Below are 17957 nucleotides of genomic sequence, written 5' to 3' on the forward strand. Positions count from 1 at the left end.
TTCTTTTGGTTCTATCATTTGGTTGACACAGTCTGGGCCTCAGCTGAGATTGGAGGGGACTGACAGGAGCTTAGCCATTATGGTTAGGCAAGGAGTTGCTCGGCAGTGTTGTCTTCACGATTTGCCACTTTCACACTTTGTCCCTCCGGCAGAGAGGTTAGACAGCTCTTGGGAGATTATTGCTAGCATATCAGCCTAGAATATTTGGAAGGCTAGATGCACCGAGGCCATTGAGGGTACTCCCGTTCTTGTTTCTCAGTGTCTTTGCCGGATTTGGAGTGATATTATTCACACCATCTTGGCTACCTGGGCCAGAATCCAGGGATCTTTGAAGGCTGCGGAGAGGAAGCGCGGCCAGTTTATGAGAGAGTGGGACATTGGTATCTTTTTCACGTCCTCTCACTCGGGACCTTATTGGAAGCACAGGGCTCCTGATTGGTTGAGGTCTCCACCTTTCTTGGTGTGAAATCTCCATTTTGTAAAATTTTTTCATACGTAATAGAAGTCTCCTTTCTGAAAAAAAAAAAACATCACACTGTTATCTTCTCTTATCTGCTAAGACAATGCATCCATGAGGCCTTGAATATGCATCTGACTGAACCATGCACATAGCCACAAACTCAGCCATGAAAGCAGTCCACAAACTCTTCCAAATCAATCCACAATCTTGCCCTGTTTCCACCCTCTGAACTGCCAAACCCTTCCTCTCACAAAGGGCCAAAGAGAACAACTCCGGAACAGTCACGAGCTAGTGAAAAGAGAGACTCAATACGACACCTGTTGCAGTCCCACTTGCTCACAAAGAGAGAGAAAAACTTACGGTCCTTGTGTCGCTTTTCACAAGAGAGAAGAGGCACAAGGAAAAGCCCCGTTCAGTCCTGCCCTCTTGTCTTGCAGCTGAGAGAGAGAACACCTGTGGATGCACCTGATGTCCAGCCTTGTGCTCCCTCCTAGAGTCCACGATTCTATGTCCAGCACTGTTTATATGAGCAACAGTTCAGCTGACAGTCAGCTTCTTGCCAAAAGCAAAGGAGAGAGAAGAAGATTCTGTAGGCGCCTGTGCAGCAAACCAGCCAGCCTGTCCTCAAAGAGAGAGAGAGAAAGGAGGCCTGTGTCTTTGTCCTGTAGCGCAGCACAGCAGCCAACCTTCACTCTCCAAAAAGCATGCATAAGGAAGTATTCAGCTGCGCCTGTGCACAGTTCATGGCAACCCGCCTGCAACTCCTTCCAAAAAGCATGATATGACCAGCAGCGCAGACCCACAAGCAGCAGTTTTCCAAAAACATGAGATGCAGCACTACCCGCCAGCACCCCTTTCCCAAAAAGCATGAGATAGAAAGAGAGGCATGTCTCCCAAAAGTGGTGTAGCCTCCAAAGTTAGCCTAGGGGCCACCAAAGGTTATAGAACCTTTAAAACTTTAATTCTCTTTGCACCAAAGGTTATAAAACCTTTAAACTTTAATTCTCTTTGCCCCTTCACACGTGGGGTTGTCCACACATGGGTTAATAAAACTTGGTTTTCTTTTTCTCCCCAAGCATGAACCTTTAAACATGTTTCTTGCTCACTGACCACCATGCTCACACTTATGCTGCACCAATTTCACAGGGTTCATGACATACCCCCCACTTGAAAAATAGCAAGCATCCTCGATTGCATTCTGGTGATACAGCAAGACATCCAAAGCAGAACCACACTGATAACGAAGGCTTCCCAATACAGTAAGATATCAGCCATGTGATCCAACTAAAAGTGAAAAGTACAATATGGTAAGATCATCGTCCCAATCTCTCTAAGCCATGCATATGTAACAACATTCACTGCAAACCAATGGTGTAGTAATAGTCCAAGTTGTATACCACTGTGAACCATACATAACCACAATATCCAATGTGACTAGTACACATATATCATAAAAGTCCCATAAGCAGATGTATTGTCAGCTGTCAATACCTTCGGGTGAGACAAAAGTTGCACCAAGCGACCTCTAGATGACATCTGAGCGTGTCGGTATCAAGGGAGCGGAAGTGCTACCCCCCTCTTGAGCATCAGGCAATGCTCCAAACCTATGCTCTGCTGAACCTGAATGAGCCGTAGCAAGAGTCGGCTCCAACTCAAAGGCATCAAGTTAAAGCTGCAATACCTAAGGTGAATCTACTAAGTCACTCTCCTCCATCCACTTCGCATCCATCGGTGACTAGTTCTTGAACTTCACAAGATAGCGACAGGAAACTTTACCTTGTACCTTTCTTTCCTTATGTGCCAGTATCTGCTCGGGAATAAGAACCTCATCAAGTTCCTCCACTTCCGGCTGAGCCTCATCTGATACATCCTCAGGCACATCCCTATGGAAAGGTCTAAGTAGACTCACATGAAATGCATTGTGAATCCTCTGGTGATCTGGTAGCTTCAAACGATAGGCCACCTCACCGATCTTTTCCAATACCCGAAAAGGTCCATAACAGCGCATGCTCAACTTAGGAAATAAGCACTCTTTACCCTTCATTTATTTGAGCCTAGCTATCTCAAATCGCAAAAGAACCCAGTTACCCAATGCAAACTCTAATGCACGTCCGTGACGGTCTCCTGCCTTCTTTTGCTTTTGCTGAGTTTTTTGGAGTGCCAACTTAACTCTCCTATAAGCTTCATCCATGTTCTCCACATACTGGTCAGCCTCAAAGATCTTATCCTTTGTGTGCAAAATGGGTGGTACCTTCTTCCCTCCTTCCACAATCTCAAAAGGCGCCTTGCCCGTCGAGGTATGGATGGTGTTGTTATAAGCGAACTCCACCAAAGGAAGATACTTTTCCCATTGTTGCTTGTGCTCTGACACATAACACTTGAGAAGATCTAACATTGTGGAATTAACCTCTTCCGACTGCCCATCTATCTGTGGATGAAACAATGATGAAAACTTGAGAGTTATACTATGTTGTCAAACAACCCTCTCCAAAATAAACTCATCATCCGTGGATCACGGTAAGTAATGATAGACGAAGGCATGCCATGATACTTGAAGATGTTCACCATGAACAACTTCACCATGTGATCAACTTTGATCTTCTTACGCACGGGAATGAAATGAGCCTGCGTACTGAACCTGTATATGATAGTCCAAATGCCATCATTCCCCGTTTTTGTCCTCAGAAGATCAAATATAAAATCCATGGCAATGCTCTCCCATGGTCTATCTGGAATTAGGGCACAGAGGAAGGTTTGGAATGCATTGCCACATTTGATCACCAAGGAGATGTGTGCCGCTCTTGGATGCCCCTTTTTCTATGCAGGAGTTCAGTCATGCTCTTCACGCCTTACCTCATGGTAAGTGTCCAGGGGAGGATGGCCTCTCCCCTGTTTTTTTCACTACTTTTTGGGATGAGATTGGGGCTGAGATAACATCGGCTTTGCAGGAGATGTGGAACACAGGTTCTATGCCTTCTTCTCTCACTGAGGGGCTTATTTATCTTATTCCTAAGAGCGAGGATAAGACATTGATTGGCCAGTGGAGACCTATCACCTTACTTGGGACTGCCTATAAGATTCTTGCTAAGGCAATGAGCATCAAGTTGCAGCAAATTTTGCAGGATGTTATTCATGATACCCAGAATGGATTCTTACACGGCAAGAGCATCTTTGATAACATTTTCTTGTTTTGGGAGGCCATCGAATGGGCTAAAGCGAGCAATCAGCCCTTAGCCATTTTGTTCTTGGATTTTGAGAAGGCCTATGATAGAGTGGATTGGGACTTCCTTGAGGGTACTCTTAGTCATATGGACTTCTCTGAGAGATGGATCAAGGGAGTTTCATGCATGTATCGTGATGCCCACGGTAGAGTTCTTGCTTGTGGTGATAGAGGAGAGCGGTTTCAGATTTCTCGCGTTGTGGCTGCCTGGCTGCCGCCACCCTTGGCTGGCCGGCGCTGGCTGGCCGGCGCCGCCAGGCAACAAATTTATAAATAACATACTCGATGAGAAGGTTTGATGTTAGTTTTAGGATCTTGTTATGTTCTCAACATAGCATTAGTGCTTTGCGAAAAGCTTTTTTTCTAGCTAGTGAGAAAAAGGACAAGGTCGAAATTTTTAATTGGTTGATTTTATAACCAAAAATGGTAAATTTCAGCCGGTTTTGTTTTTTCTTCAAGGCAAGGTCAAAGTTCCATCGGTTTTTTTTTTAAATTTCAGTGGGTGCAAAACTATAGAGTTAAGGCTAGTTTTTTCGAGCACTAGAGCACATGTGCAAGGATTTTCGAGCATGAAGAAACTCCTCATAGGCATCTTAAGAGACATGATGATGCAAAAGGCAAACAACGTAGCTTCAAAAAAGCCAATAATGCTCTCTCAATATAGCCACGTGTCACACCTAAAATAGAAAACATTAAAAAAAGCAGACACGCAAGCTCGTAGTCGATTAAAAAAGCCTTGGCTTTTTTTAAGTACGAAAGGGCTTCCCATTAGCCCCTTTATTACATATCATAGTTGCAGAGGCCATGAGCATCTTGTTGAAAATATGAAAGCAAGAGCAGACTAGAAATGAAACAAGAACACAAATGAAAGACAAAGAGTTACCTTGAGATGAGTGTAGACAAGACACAAGATTGATACTTTCATTGATGTGACACCTACAATTTATAGGTGAGAAGTACAAGATTGAGTAGACTCACTTATGGGATAAATGTAGAGGTGCCACATGGCACTAGACTCAAGACACAAAGACTGAACTGAAACTAGACTAGAGAAATAGTACACCTAGTGTGCACTTATTTCCAACACCCTCCTTAAGTGGACACTAGGAGGAAGACAAAAAACAAGACTATGACATGACAAAAGATAAAACCAAGACAGAGAGACTAGATAGACTGAGAGACAAGACAGAAGACGTGACAGACAAAAATCCTGAGACCCCCCTCCTCAAGTGATATCCTCATATGGATTCACAAGGATAGGGACAAGATGGATCTAAAACAAGACACAGTCAGATTGATAGACAAATAGACAGACAGACAAGACTAGATAGACAGAAGACTGACTGTAGACAAACAGATGGACCTTGAAGACATCCCCTCCTCAAGGGCAATCTCTGCCTCTTGGGTAGGAGCAAGAGAGAGGTCAAAAAGCATAATGAGTAAGACACTAGAACCCCTTGACCTACATCATCGGTGGTCAAAGTGGTAGACAAGAAAGGTGAAGTAATCAGAAAGCCCACTCCTCATCATGTGAGGAATAAACAGCAAGATCTGCTGATGTAGATGCTGCAGCAACATGGGCTGAGGTAGATGCAGGGGCTGATGTAGAGGTTTTAGAGTAGCAGTCCTTCTCCCGGTGATTATCATGGCCACAAATGGTGCATGGATGAGCCTTGAAGCAGTCCTTCTCCATATGATTAGTTTTTCCACAATGGGTGCACGGCTTTCTTACCTTAGAACCTCCTTTCTTTGCTAAAAATGTGGTGTCAGTTACCTTTTGTTGTTTTGTTCTTTCCTCTTCTTGGAGAGCATTGATGATACCTTCAAGAGTAGGATTATTGTGATACTTGAAGGTAGTGACAAGAGTAGCATAGGTGTCAGGTAAGCTTTTGAGAAGCACAGCAATAGCAATATCTTCGGAGATGGGGGACTTCACTGATGCAAGCTGAACCATAAGACTGCGAAAATAATTGACATGAGAGGCTATAGTAGCTCCCTCCTGCATATATAGATCAAAGAATGAGATCATAAGTGCAATCTCAGAGTTTTTAGAGTCCAAAAAGGGTATCCAAAGTGATCCATGCTCGAGAAGCAGACTGTATGTCGGAGATGTGATGAATGTAATCATCTCCAAGACCGAGCAGGATGATAGCATAGGCTTTGTCATTCTTGGCAGTGGGAGCATAAGTGATAACTTGCTCAATGTCGAAATCTTCGGGAGCAGCATGGTGAACAACGTCCCAAAGACTTTCTTTCATAAGATGGCACTTGATTTTGATTTGCCAAGTATGAAAGTTGGAGCCATTGAATTTGTCGATAGACATGAGAGAATGAGTAGAAGAGGCCATGTGGGAAGGTCTTGCCTCTTGCTAAAATGCAAGGGCAGTGTCTATTCCCTAACAAGATTGCAGAAATGAATGAAAGAAGAGATCCAAACTGTTTTTAGAAGCCGGCTCTCTCACCACTTGTCAAGGCCATAGCATGTGACAGCCCATCGAAGCATGAGGAACTAGCAGTTTGCAGATATGAGGATAAGAAACGGACTGACCAGCAAACTGAAGGAGACAATGCACAGTACCTTGTAGATTCTTCAAGAGGAAGCGATGGCAGAAATGAACTGCCTTTAGATGATGCGCACCCTTGAGTCGATGAAGAAGGCAGCCAAAGGAGAGCTGCAACAGTACAGCGGGCAGCAGTAGCTCCAAGAAAATGAGAGGAGTACGCAGCAGATATGGAGTGATGCGTAGCCTGTAGATGAAGAAACACCGCCTCGAGCAGATAGACATAGGCTGCTCTGCAGAGGTGTAATACAGCTCCCGTGAATAAGCAGTACAAGTGCTGCTCATCCAGAGAGGGAGGCCGACAGTAGCTGTCTGCAGGTATGGCCGACAGAAGCTGTAGGAATGGAGTGATGCGTGACCTGTAGATGAAGAAACACCAGCAACAGCAACTGGAAAACACGCCGACGCAGACTGTGCAGAATGTGAATAGGCTGGTCCTACAAGCTGAGCGCAGCTAGGGAGATGGTGGCCTGAAGCTATGGCGGGCAACACAGGGCAGGAGCAGCCTGCTCTGATACCATGTTGAAAATATGAAAGCAAGAGCAGACTAGAAATGAAACAAGAACACAAATGAAAGACAAAGAGTTACCTTGAGATGAGTGTAGACAAGACACAAGATTGATACTTTCATTGATGTGACACCTACAATTTATAGGTGAGAAGTACAAGATTGAGTAGACTCACTTATGGGATAAATGTAGAGGTGCCACATGGCACTAGACTCAAGGCACAAAGACTGAACTGAAACTAGACTAGAGAAATAGTACACCTAGTGTGCACTTATTTCCAACACATCTTTCTCCGCTCCCCTGCTAGTATTTCAGGATTGAGGTTGCCTCTTCGTAGTCATGAGGAGTTGGTTGACACTGAGTTAGCTGATGACACAACCCTGTTTTTGGAGGCTTCACATTGAGTTAGCACTAGAGGAGTTCTGTTTAGCAGCAGGGGCACTCATTAATGGGCACAAATCTGTTGGTTTTTGGGTTAGCGATTCACCGAGAGTTGATTGGGGTGCAGAGCTTGGTTTTACTTGGATCAGCAAAGGATGCACTACTAGATATTTGGGATGCCAAGTTGGGATTGATATTTCTCCTGCACAGCAGTTTGCTTCAGTACTTATGAGTATCCGGAAGAAGCTCCTCCATTGGAGCTCCAAGAGATTAGATTTAGTCTCCAGAGCTTTGGTGGCTAATCAGGTTTTGCTTGCCTCAGCTTGGTTTATTGCCTCTTGTTGGTGCTTCTCTCGTGCATGCATTGGCCAATTGCGGAGATTGATCCGCAATTTTCTCTCGTTGGGCGGCTGAAGCTCCCGCCTTCACCCCTGCGCTGCTCGCCCATCGCCTGCCATCGCTTCTGTGCCCCCCCCCCCCCCCCCCCCCCCAGTGGTTTCGAAGGCGAAACCAAATGCTCAAATCATTTGAACAAACCATGAAGAGGAGAATCTTTACAACGAAGCCTTCTTGGACCTAAAGCATGCAACTCCTAGAATCTAGGAGAGTTGCTATTTTTGGCAGACTCTAATGGAAATTCCATTCTCGTTGGTGTTTGGATTCTTTACGGTCAATTGCTCTAACACAGTGGATGAGGCGAGCTCACGCTGCTGATTCCTGCCCTCGCCTCTGTCCCTTCTTTTCCAGACTGCCCCTTCCGCCTCTGCCACGGCTGCTTCTGCCTTGTATTGATCAGATAGATGCAACTATTCCGCATGAGTGGCTCTCTCGGACCTTTCATGGAGACTATCATCCGAGTTGGCTGGGAGTCTTTTCGAGGATAGGCATACCTCTGCAGGTCATTGCTCTCCCGCACGAGGAGGCTACAGATTGCATCATTTACTCTATCATGCCTGGAGGGAGATTGAGGAGATGTAGTACGAAGGAGATCATCCCAGATACTAGGCTTAGTCCAGTGAGGATTGTCGGTCATTCGGGGAAGCATTGATTCATTGACCCTTCTCCTCAAATAGTGACTCATGGCTCTTGGTGTTTGTGGTTATATGGGGGGAGGCCTATCAAATATCTTCTATTTGTGGTTGTATGGTGGCTACCCTATCAAAGGGACCCCGGTGAGTGGGTGTGGAAGGATGCTTGTAACCCTTTAAAAAGCATGCCTTCTTTCAGTTATACGGTGCGGAATGCAAGACATTTTATCTTGGGACACATTCAGAGTGTCCCTACTCTTAGACCCCATTGGGAATCTTACGGCATTTCGACTGACATTCAGATGGTTTTTTGGCAGAGATTGTGGCATTCTTATAGGAAGCCACAGATTTCCTCCTTCATCTGGGTTTCTCTTCATGGTGGTCTGGCCACCAATCAATGGAGGTCTGTTATTACTGGTGCTTGCCCAGCATGCCCTAGATGTGCAGGAGTTTCGGAGTCAGTTTACCATTGTTTATGGGAATGCAAGGAAGCACAGTCTGCGATTCCACACCTCTTTGGTAGGATTAAGAGGGATGCTATCATTTCTTTTGGTTCTATCATTTGGTTGACACAGTCTGGGCCCTGAGCTGAGATTCGAGGGGACTGATAGGAGCTTGGCCATTATGGTTAGGCAAGGAGTTGCTCGGCAGTGTTGTCTTCAAGATTTGCCACTTTCACACTTTGTCCCTCCGGCACAGAGGTTAGACAGCTCTTGGGAGATTATTGCTAGCATCTCAGCCTGGAATATCTGGAAGGCTAGATGCACCGAGGCCATTGAGGGTACTCCCGTTCTTGTTTCTCAGTGTCTTTGCAAGATTTGGAGTGATATTATTCACACCATCATGGCTACCTAGGCCAGAATCCAGGGATCTTCGAGGGCTGCGGCGGAGAGGAAGCACGGCCAGTTTATGAGAGAGTGGGACATTGGTATATTTTTCACGTCCTCTCATTCGGGACCCTATTGGTAGCACAGGGCTCGTGATTGGTTGAGATCTCCACCTTACTTGGTGTGAAATCTCCATTTTGTAAAATTTGTTCATACTTAATAGAAGTCTCCTTTATGAAAAAAAAAAAAAAAGAATAGGAGATGTGGCATCTAGAATGAGACAAGTGTGAGGGATACTTGTCATTTCACCTTACACTTGTCAATTAAAGTAGCCACTTGTCATTTGGAGCTTACTCTTTCCATTCTAGAGCATTCTAGCCTCAAACCTATAAACTGGAGCACTCCCTTTTCATTTTTTTTTAAAAGGCGCTTCCAACTATTGTAAAGGTTCACGCACTTTGTGCCCCTGGTTTGTTTCAATAAATTCCTGCAAAGGGAGACCGGCATGTTCCCCTCTCTCGTTTCTCATTTCTGTGTGTCGTTAAACTGGCAGATGCCAGCCATAACTTCTAGCTTCTCATAAACATCAGTGGTACAAAACAAGCAGGCAGGCCTTCGGCGGAGCAAGGGAGGAGAGCGTCTGCCCGGAGGGAAATATAAGCATTGTTCATGACACGCAAACCGACATCCTATAAATAGTGCAGCACTCCTATGGAGCTAAAGTGTTTAAAGGCAGAACAACAAGAGCAAAAGCCGAAGAATGGTGGTAAACCACCTCTGCCATCTAGAAGAAAGCTGACCTATCAGCAGCTAGCAGAGTGTACGAAGGAAGGAAAATGATTCAACTGTGGAGAAAAAGGACATATGGCTATGCAGTGCCCCAACAAGCCAAAGGAGAGTCAACCGCAAAAATCACCTCAGGTGAATGCTCTCCCTGAAGAACTATTACAACTGGATGATACTCCTTCAGAGAAGAGGAAGCTGTTTATGGCTTGAGGCACAATTGCCAATTAGCCTATTCTTATCCACTTTGATATTGGTGCTACTTACCATTATATCCATCCTCGGATCATTAAAGCTCTCAAACTGTCTAAGGAGAGGGCTGGCACTCCGGAAACATCAGGTGTTGCCTTGAAGGGATGCAATCTCAGATTAGTCCAATCCTCAGGGAACTCAGAATTGAGATAGGGGAGTATGTAGATCATGAGAATTTTGTTATGGGAAATCTAAGCCATTGTGATGTTGTACTTGGTATGCCTTGGCATCCAGCCATTGATTGGGACCGAAGCAAGTTTAGGTTCCCTTTCAAAGGCAAGAATGTATCTTTTGATGTGGGAGTTGAAGGAAACTCTATTCCCATGATATCCCATGTACAAGTTTCCAAATCGTTTGTTTCCTCATACTTGCTTTTTGTAAAAGACTCTAAAAATAAAGAGTCTGAGCCTAAAGAGTCCCTCTCTAGTTTGGATACAGAGAGGATTGATTTCTTAAAGAGGTATGAAGATTGTTTTGCAAATTCTTTACCACGTGAACTACCACCAGAGAGGCCAGAAGATCATCAAATCAACCTCATTCCTACGTGTTCGCCTCCAAACCGGCCACCTTACCGTGTAGGCCTAGCCTAGCAAGAGGAGATTATGAAGCAGGTCAATGAGTTATTGGAAAAGGGTTTGATTAGGCCTAATTCTTCAGCCTTTTGCTCTCCAATATTGTTAGTCCATAAGAAGGATGGGTCTTGGCGCATGTGCATGGATTATAGAGCCCTCAACAAGATTACTATAAAGAACAAGTTTCCCATACCTAGGATTGATGATCTCCTAGAAAAGTTGGATGGATCCAAAGTGTTCAGCAAGATAGACTTGAAGAGTGGCTATCATCAAATAAGGACGTTCACAAAACAACATTCAGGACTACCCCTAGGCTATAGGAATTTCTTGTGTTACCCTTTGGTCTCACCAATGCCCCTGCCACATTTAACAGGATGATGGATAGAATCTTCAAAGCCCCCAAGTACTTTCTTTGATGATATCTTAGTACGTTCTAATGGTGAGGAGGAGCATAAAAAGCATTTGGATATTGTTTTTCAAGAATTGAGAAAGCACAAGCTTTATGCAAATGGCAAGAAGAGTGACTTCTTCTTGTCAGAAATCACTATTTGGGCCATTAGTGTCCAAAGATGGGACTCCATGGATCCAGACAAGGTCAAGGCTATTATGGAATGGCCAGAGTTGACTAGTATGCATGAAGTTAGAAGCTTTTTGGGACTATGCTTTTACTACAGAAGGTTCATCAAGTGGTTTCCAGTGGTTTCCAGTGGTTTGCCGGACCATTGCATGATCTAACAAAGAAAGCAGTGGGTTTAGGTGGGCCAAGATGGAGAAAGAAGCTTTGAAGTTTTATGCCAGTAAAGCACCGGTATTGATTATTCTAGATTTGTCACAGTTGTTTATTGTAGAATGTGATGCTTCAGGAGATTGTAGAATGTGATGCTTCAGGAGATTGTGTTGGTGCAATCTTAAACCAAGAAGGGCATGCAATTGCTTATGAAAGCAGAAGATTACAAAATTCAAAAAAGAATAATTCCACCTATGAAAAGGAATTAATGGTCATCATCCATGCTTTGAAGATTTGGAAGCATTACCTCTTGGGTGGTGAGTTTATCATCAAAACACACCATCAAAGCCTCAAGTATTTTCTATCTCAGCCTAAGATCTCTGAAAGCATCTTAGATGGGCCAACTATTTGGTACAATTTCATTTTCAGATTATGCACACACCTTGGAAAGAAAGAAAGCAATTAATGCTTTGTCAAGAAGACCCCAGATACATGATGTCTCCATAATCTATCATACAGATTTCACTGTTATGAGGCATATGTATGCTTTTGATGAAGATTTTCAGCTCGTGTGAGACAAATTGCAGCATGGTGAAACAGTGACTTCTTATGGATTTATGTTAATGCGGGACAGGTTACTTGTGACAAGGGATTTCAGGCCTAAAGTGATGGAGGAATGTCATGCTCCTCCTTACATGGATGATGGCTCGTGTGAGACAAATTGCAGCATGGTGAAATAGTGACTTCTTATGACATCAAGGATGGATTTATGTTAATGCGGGACAGGTTACTTGTGACAAGGGATTTCAGGCCTAAAGTGATGGAGGAATGTCATGCTCCTCCTTACATGGATGATGGCTCATCGTGGTATTTTAGCCACAACTCAGGCCTTAGAGATGTATTTCTTTTGGCCAAGTATGAGAAGAGATCTTGAGGAGTATATTAGGGAATGCTTGATCTGTCAAAGGGTCAAGTTTGATCGACGGAAACCAGCTCGACTTCTATAGCAAGTGCCAATTCCCAATCAACCTTGGGAGAGTATTGCTATGGATTTCATTTTTGATTTGCCAAATCAACCAATGGAAATGATGGGATATGGACCATCGTTGTTGACAGGTTCAGCAAGCAGGCCCATTTATTCCAGTGAAAAAAACTATCAAGGCAGAGCATGTGGCTAAGTTGTTCATCCAGCAAATCTTTAAGAATCATGGATTGCCACAATCCATTCTAGAAGGCAGAGATTCAAGAACTACCAGTCTTTTCTGGAGGGCTCTCTTTGAAAACATGGGTACGAAGCTAACTTTTTCTTCATCTTATCATCCCCGAACACATGGACAGAGTGAGATAGCAAATCTCACCATCTTGGATATGTTGAAGTGTTATTGCTATGAAGCCAAAGTACAATGGGAGAAGTACCTACCATTGGTAGAATATGCTTACAATACACAGTACTCACTTCTATAGGTAAAGCTCCATTTGAGATTATTTATGGCAAGCCACTCTTGTTACCTGTACTTAGAACCAAAGAAGAAATTTTCCACGCCGATGAATTCATGCGGGATATGGAAACAGCTTTTGCTCAAGTCAGCAAAGCAATACAAAGGTCTCAAGCCAAATAGAAGAAAGCAGCTGCTGATAAGCATAGAAGAACTCTTACTTTTGAGGAAGGAGATTGGGTTTGGTTAAAGTTTGATAAAACCAGCCTTGGAAAATCCAAAGAAAAAGAGCACCAAATTCCTAAATTATCTGCTAGAAACTATGGACCTTTTCAAGTCAACAAAAAGATTAGTGATGTTTGTTACAAGTTGCAACTTCCAAATCATTGGAGAATTCATAATGCCTTCCATGTTAACCTTTTAAAACCCTATGCAAGACCACCTTCAGAGGAGCCTGTTATGGAGGAACCACCGGAAGTGGATGCACAGGAAGAGATATTACAACGAGAACAGATTATCTTCCACATAGTTAGGAAGGAACATCACCAAAACATTCCTCTTGCAGTTCCAAAACTACTCTCACATGGACACTAAATGGATGTCAGAGGAGTATTTCAAGGATTATCCTGAAATACTCACAACTTATGAAGAAGTTGTCGGGTCAAAAGCACTTCATTCATTGTCTTGAGGCCAAGACAGATTCTAAGGGAGAGGGATATAACCAGCCTCCTACTTTATTCTCCAAATTGATCATTGTCTTGCTCAAAGCTGTTCCATATGTGAGTTGATAATTACCAAATAGCTCATGGAGCATGAATTGTGATTTGTATATCTTTTTACAGGAGGCTATTGGCCAGAACGCCCAAAGATTTCAGTTAGGTGGTCATAGACAGATGCCCACATGACTGGATTTAGCACTCAGGTGGTCAAATTGACCAGAACACCTAGATGAGTGATGAGTGGTTTCGAAGGCGAAACCAGATGCTCAAATCATTTGAACAAACCATGAACAAGTGAATCTTTACAACAAAGCCTTTTTGGACCTAAAGCATGCAACTTCTAAAATCTAAGAGAGTTGCTATTTTTGGCAGACTCTGATGGAAATTCCTTTTACATCAAAACCTCTAGATTTTCGCAAGGATCAAGAGTTACTAGAGCACCTTTGTTAAATTCTTTATGAGTTGGGATATTTTTAGCATAGAAGTTATGGAAGAATCACCTCTTAAATTAAGACATGTGGCATCTATAATGAGACAAGTGTCCCTATACTTATCATTTCACCTTACACTTGTCAATTTAGCTAACACTTGTCAATTAAAGTAGCCACTTGTCATTTGGAGCTTGCTCTTTCCATTCTAGAGCATTTTAGAATCAAACCTATAAGTTGGAGCACTCCCTCTTCATTTTTTTTAAAAAAGACACTTCTCAACTATTGTAAAGGTTCCAGCACTTTGTGCCCCTAGATTGATTCAATAAATTCCTGCAAAGGGGAAGGGGCCTGTTCCCCTCTCAATGAGGTCTCGTTTCTCTTTTCTCTAAATCCTACTTTCTTTCATTATTTGTGATTGTTGATTAAGTGGGTTTGTTACAAGTACTTCATCAATTTTGTCAATTTCACGCGTCCCTGAGTTACAGTAATTATCACTGGGAAAGAATCAGTATACCAATGTCTCCCAGAGCAACCCACTACTCTCATTGGATGGATCACTGAGACAAGTGTGATTATCTGTACATCACATCTCTTCATCCACCATCAAGACTAAATGGAATAGAAGGCAACAACCTCTTCCTCCTCTGGATTTGGGAATCCCAACACCTAAAGGGGCACGCCTATCCCATAAAAAAAACCCCCAACCACAAGTGATGATACTCATCTAAAAATGTACCAGTGATCTAGTGGTTAGGTATACGTACATCAATCTATGCAATCCATTGGTGAGTCCCTCTAAGATGAACATACTAAAAATGCCCAAAAGATCACCTTTACAAGCATGTGTGCAGGTAAGCAGAGATGAAAGGAGAGGAAATTAATCTACTGTTGCCTTGCATTTAAAGGCAGCAGAATTTGATATACCTGTACCAAATGTCAGGCAACATATTAGGTCAATGATCACTTGGCCATTACTAAATAGCCTCTCTAGTGGCTATGCTACTTTATTTTTTCCCTACTTGAAATCCAATCTTGTCTTTATTTCAAAGATAGAATTATTAGTATAATAGTAGTAGTACCACTTGGTTTTGATCTACACCGTTATCATCAATTGTGTATGTGTATACACACAAACATGCACGCACAAGATGTGCTCCTTGCTTGTTTAAGCCCATGTGACATGTCATTATCATTTACCCTTAGGGCCTAAGACTTTTATTTGATGAATTATAAAATAAGCTTAGTCTAATTGCTCCCCACCTTCCCATGTTTGTTCTCTCATGTGCACTGTGTGCAGCCACTTGTATCATTGATTGTTCTCTCATGTGCACTGTATGCAGCCACTTGTCTCTAGTTTAAACAAGATGATGGTGATGATCTTCAAGATTCTCCCCAAAAGATGGTTTGATATGTTTCCAAGAAAATGGTTTCTAATCTGGGAGGCTAATGCAAGGTGGTACCTTGAAATTGTTGAGGGCGCAATTCTCATGAGGTGGCAGGGGGATGCGCCACATGGGTGGAGGGTGGCCATGGTTGTCCCACCTGCAGAAGTGTGGAAGACAGAAGAGTCTATAAAGGCTAGGTTAGCACCTTGATATGTTAATCTCCCCTGGCTGGTCTTTTAGTGGGGCAGCTTGTCTTGTCAGGAGATGGCAAATTCGACTGTAAAGCTGCAACGCCTGTCATGCTCGTGGTGGTGCGCCTCCTTGGAGCAGGCTGGCCGTGCTTGTGGTGCACTGAGACTGACCAGAAATACAGCTCCGATAGAAGCTCCAATATGAAAAGGACAAACAACTCACTTTCTTCGGAGGAGAAAAGCTGCATGTGCAACAATGGCAGGTTATCTCGAGGTCCCCAATCCCTTGCCCTCTTCAGCCCTGTGGAGTATTCGAGTCCACTTTAGCCCAAGCACTCTTGCTGCCACCTTTTTTCCAGAAAAGAGACTTCTATTACGTATGAAAAAATATACAAAAGGGAGATTTCAAACCAAACAAGTGGAAATCTCAAACAATACGGTGCCTTGTGTTGCCAACAAGGTCCCATTTCAGAAAAAGATGCCATGATCCCACTCTCTCATAAACCAGCAGCGCTATCTTTCCATAGCCCTTGAAAATCCTTGGATTTTAGCCCAAGTGGCCATAAGGATGTGGATGATATGACTCAAAATCATTGTGTATCATAAACCAAAGTGCCCTCAGTGCATCTAGCCTTCCAAATGTGCAAGGTTGCAAATGTCCCATGGTCTAGGCGGGATGTATCCTCACTCCAACATATCCTAAAGATGGCACAACCGACTCCCTGACTAATAATAATGACCAGATCCCCATCATTCCCCATATACTTGAGCTATGTGGGGCCCAATTGTGTGTCGACCAAATGATAGCACCAAAAGAAATGTAAGCATTCCTCCTCATCCTTCCAAGGAGATGTGCTATTGCAGTCCAAATCCTCTGTGCCTCTTGCTGCCATTTTCAGAAAATTGTCTGCACAATTGCATGCTTGGAAGAAGAACAGACAAAAGATGATGCACCACATGATTGCTAGAGGTATCATGCAGTGCCCATTTCACACACATCAGAAAACTTTGCCCCAACGATGATTTGAAAGATCACAAGCAGAAGCAGCCATGGTGATTCGCAGGATCACAAGAAGAAGCAGGAAAGCAGTAGTTTACGAGCTTGAAGATCCCATCTCCAAGCTCAACCCGGTCGGACAAGGAGTTTTTCATCCGCCATGGGGTGGATGCATTGTTATTCTGCTGCAGAGGGGGGAGAAAATAACCCAGGTACTGCAGACTCATGGGTGTGCGAGCGAAAGAAAAATCGCAGAAAATGGAGGTATGCATTGCTCTTCTGCCGCAAAATTAATGAGAAAAATGAAGCGTAAACTTGCAGATTGATGAAACAAAAGGGAGTACCTTGCAATTGCTGCCTGTAGCGGACGTCGACGGGGTTGCTGCTGTTGTTGGGAGAGACGGTTGATCGAAGACGAAAAAAACGGTTTTTTTATTGTATTTTTTTGGCAAGTTTAAATTTATTGCCTTAATTATTAAGGGATATAAATTATATGTTTTCTTTATAATCCTAAGGTAAATCTCAATTTACTCTTGATCTAGGGCATGTTGCCTCGGAGATGGTACCCCTTGACTTTGAAAGTACATCAATAGTAGCCAGACGAAAGACGAAAGACCATCCAATTCTCTGCATCCTCAAGTTCAGGTACTAGTGCATAATTTTCCTCTTAGTTCTCATCTTCCAAAGTGTGATGGCACCACATTAATTGATGTGGTCCCAGCCGTAGTGTGTCTAACTCTTCTACTAGGAACCCCCCACCATTGGGTGCTAAGTTCGCAAGTTCACCTTAACAATCTAGTCATTCTTTCTAAGGTAGATCTGATATGTATCCTAGTCACATGAACCAATATGGCTTCCCTCATGTAGGGTTTTCTTAGGATCACATCATTTGATCTCATATAATGATGGTTCCTTATAGAAAATTATCATTACAAATGTAAGATGGTAGCTCAAACCAAAGATTTTGATCTTCAATTTTTCGAGCGGTTTAGTTGTCGTTCCATCATCAGCCAATTTCACAACCAAGTTGTTTGTGGTTTTCTCCAAAACTCCCAACAATGTGACAATGTTGATACCATCACCGCCATCAAGTATTGTAATTCTGTGGTTCTAGAGTACCACAGGTAGTAGTAGCACTGCATTGGTTTCATTGCTTTCATAAGATATGTCCCAACTTGTTCACATGCACCTTTGGTAACTTCTCATTTTCCTCATTTATAGGAGTATCCTCATTTGGTTTAGAGCCCGCAACTTTCTCCTCCATGGTTGCTCGCAATCTTCCTTCATCCTATCTTCCTCATTTATAGGAGTATCCTCATTTGGTTTAGAGCATGCAACTTTCTCCTCCATGGTTGCTCGCAATCTTCCTTCCATCCAATCTTCCAAATCCCTCCACAAACTCACGTCACCTTGTAACAAAGTTGTGATGATAACCTTAACTTCAGGAGACAACAATGTTGTGAGGCTAGTGATGTCTT

The 17957-nt window shown here is 43.2% G+C and overlaps 1 protein-coding gene across 5 annotated transcripts in view; it reads right to left on the reverse strand.

Moving 5' to 3' along the window:
- The window catches only part of LOC147636880 (calcium-transporting ATPase 8, plasma membrane-type-like), a 339374-nt gene extending 322448 nt beyond the window's left edge, over window positions 1–16926 (reverse strand). For all 5 annotated transcript variants that reach the window (XR_015266282.1, XR_015266281.1, XM_086800460.1 and 2 more), the window contains exon 1: window positions 16824–16926. The gene's annotated coding sequence lies outside the window, so the exon portion shown is untranslated. The remainder of the gene's footprint in view (window positions 1–16823) is intronic.
- Between the last annotated feature and the right edge of the window lie 1031 nt (window positions 16927–17957).

Source organism: Cibotium barometz, chromosome 7, assembly GCF_041138505.1.
Source record: "Cibotium barometz isolate CiBa-2024 chromosome 7, ASM4113850v1, whole genome shotgun sequence".
Classification (NCBI taxonomy): domain Eukaryota; kingdom Viridiplantae; phylum Streptophyta; class Polypodiopsida; order Cyatheales; family Cibotiaceae; genus Cibotium; species Cibotium barometz.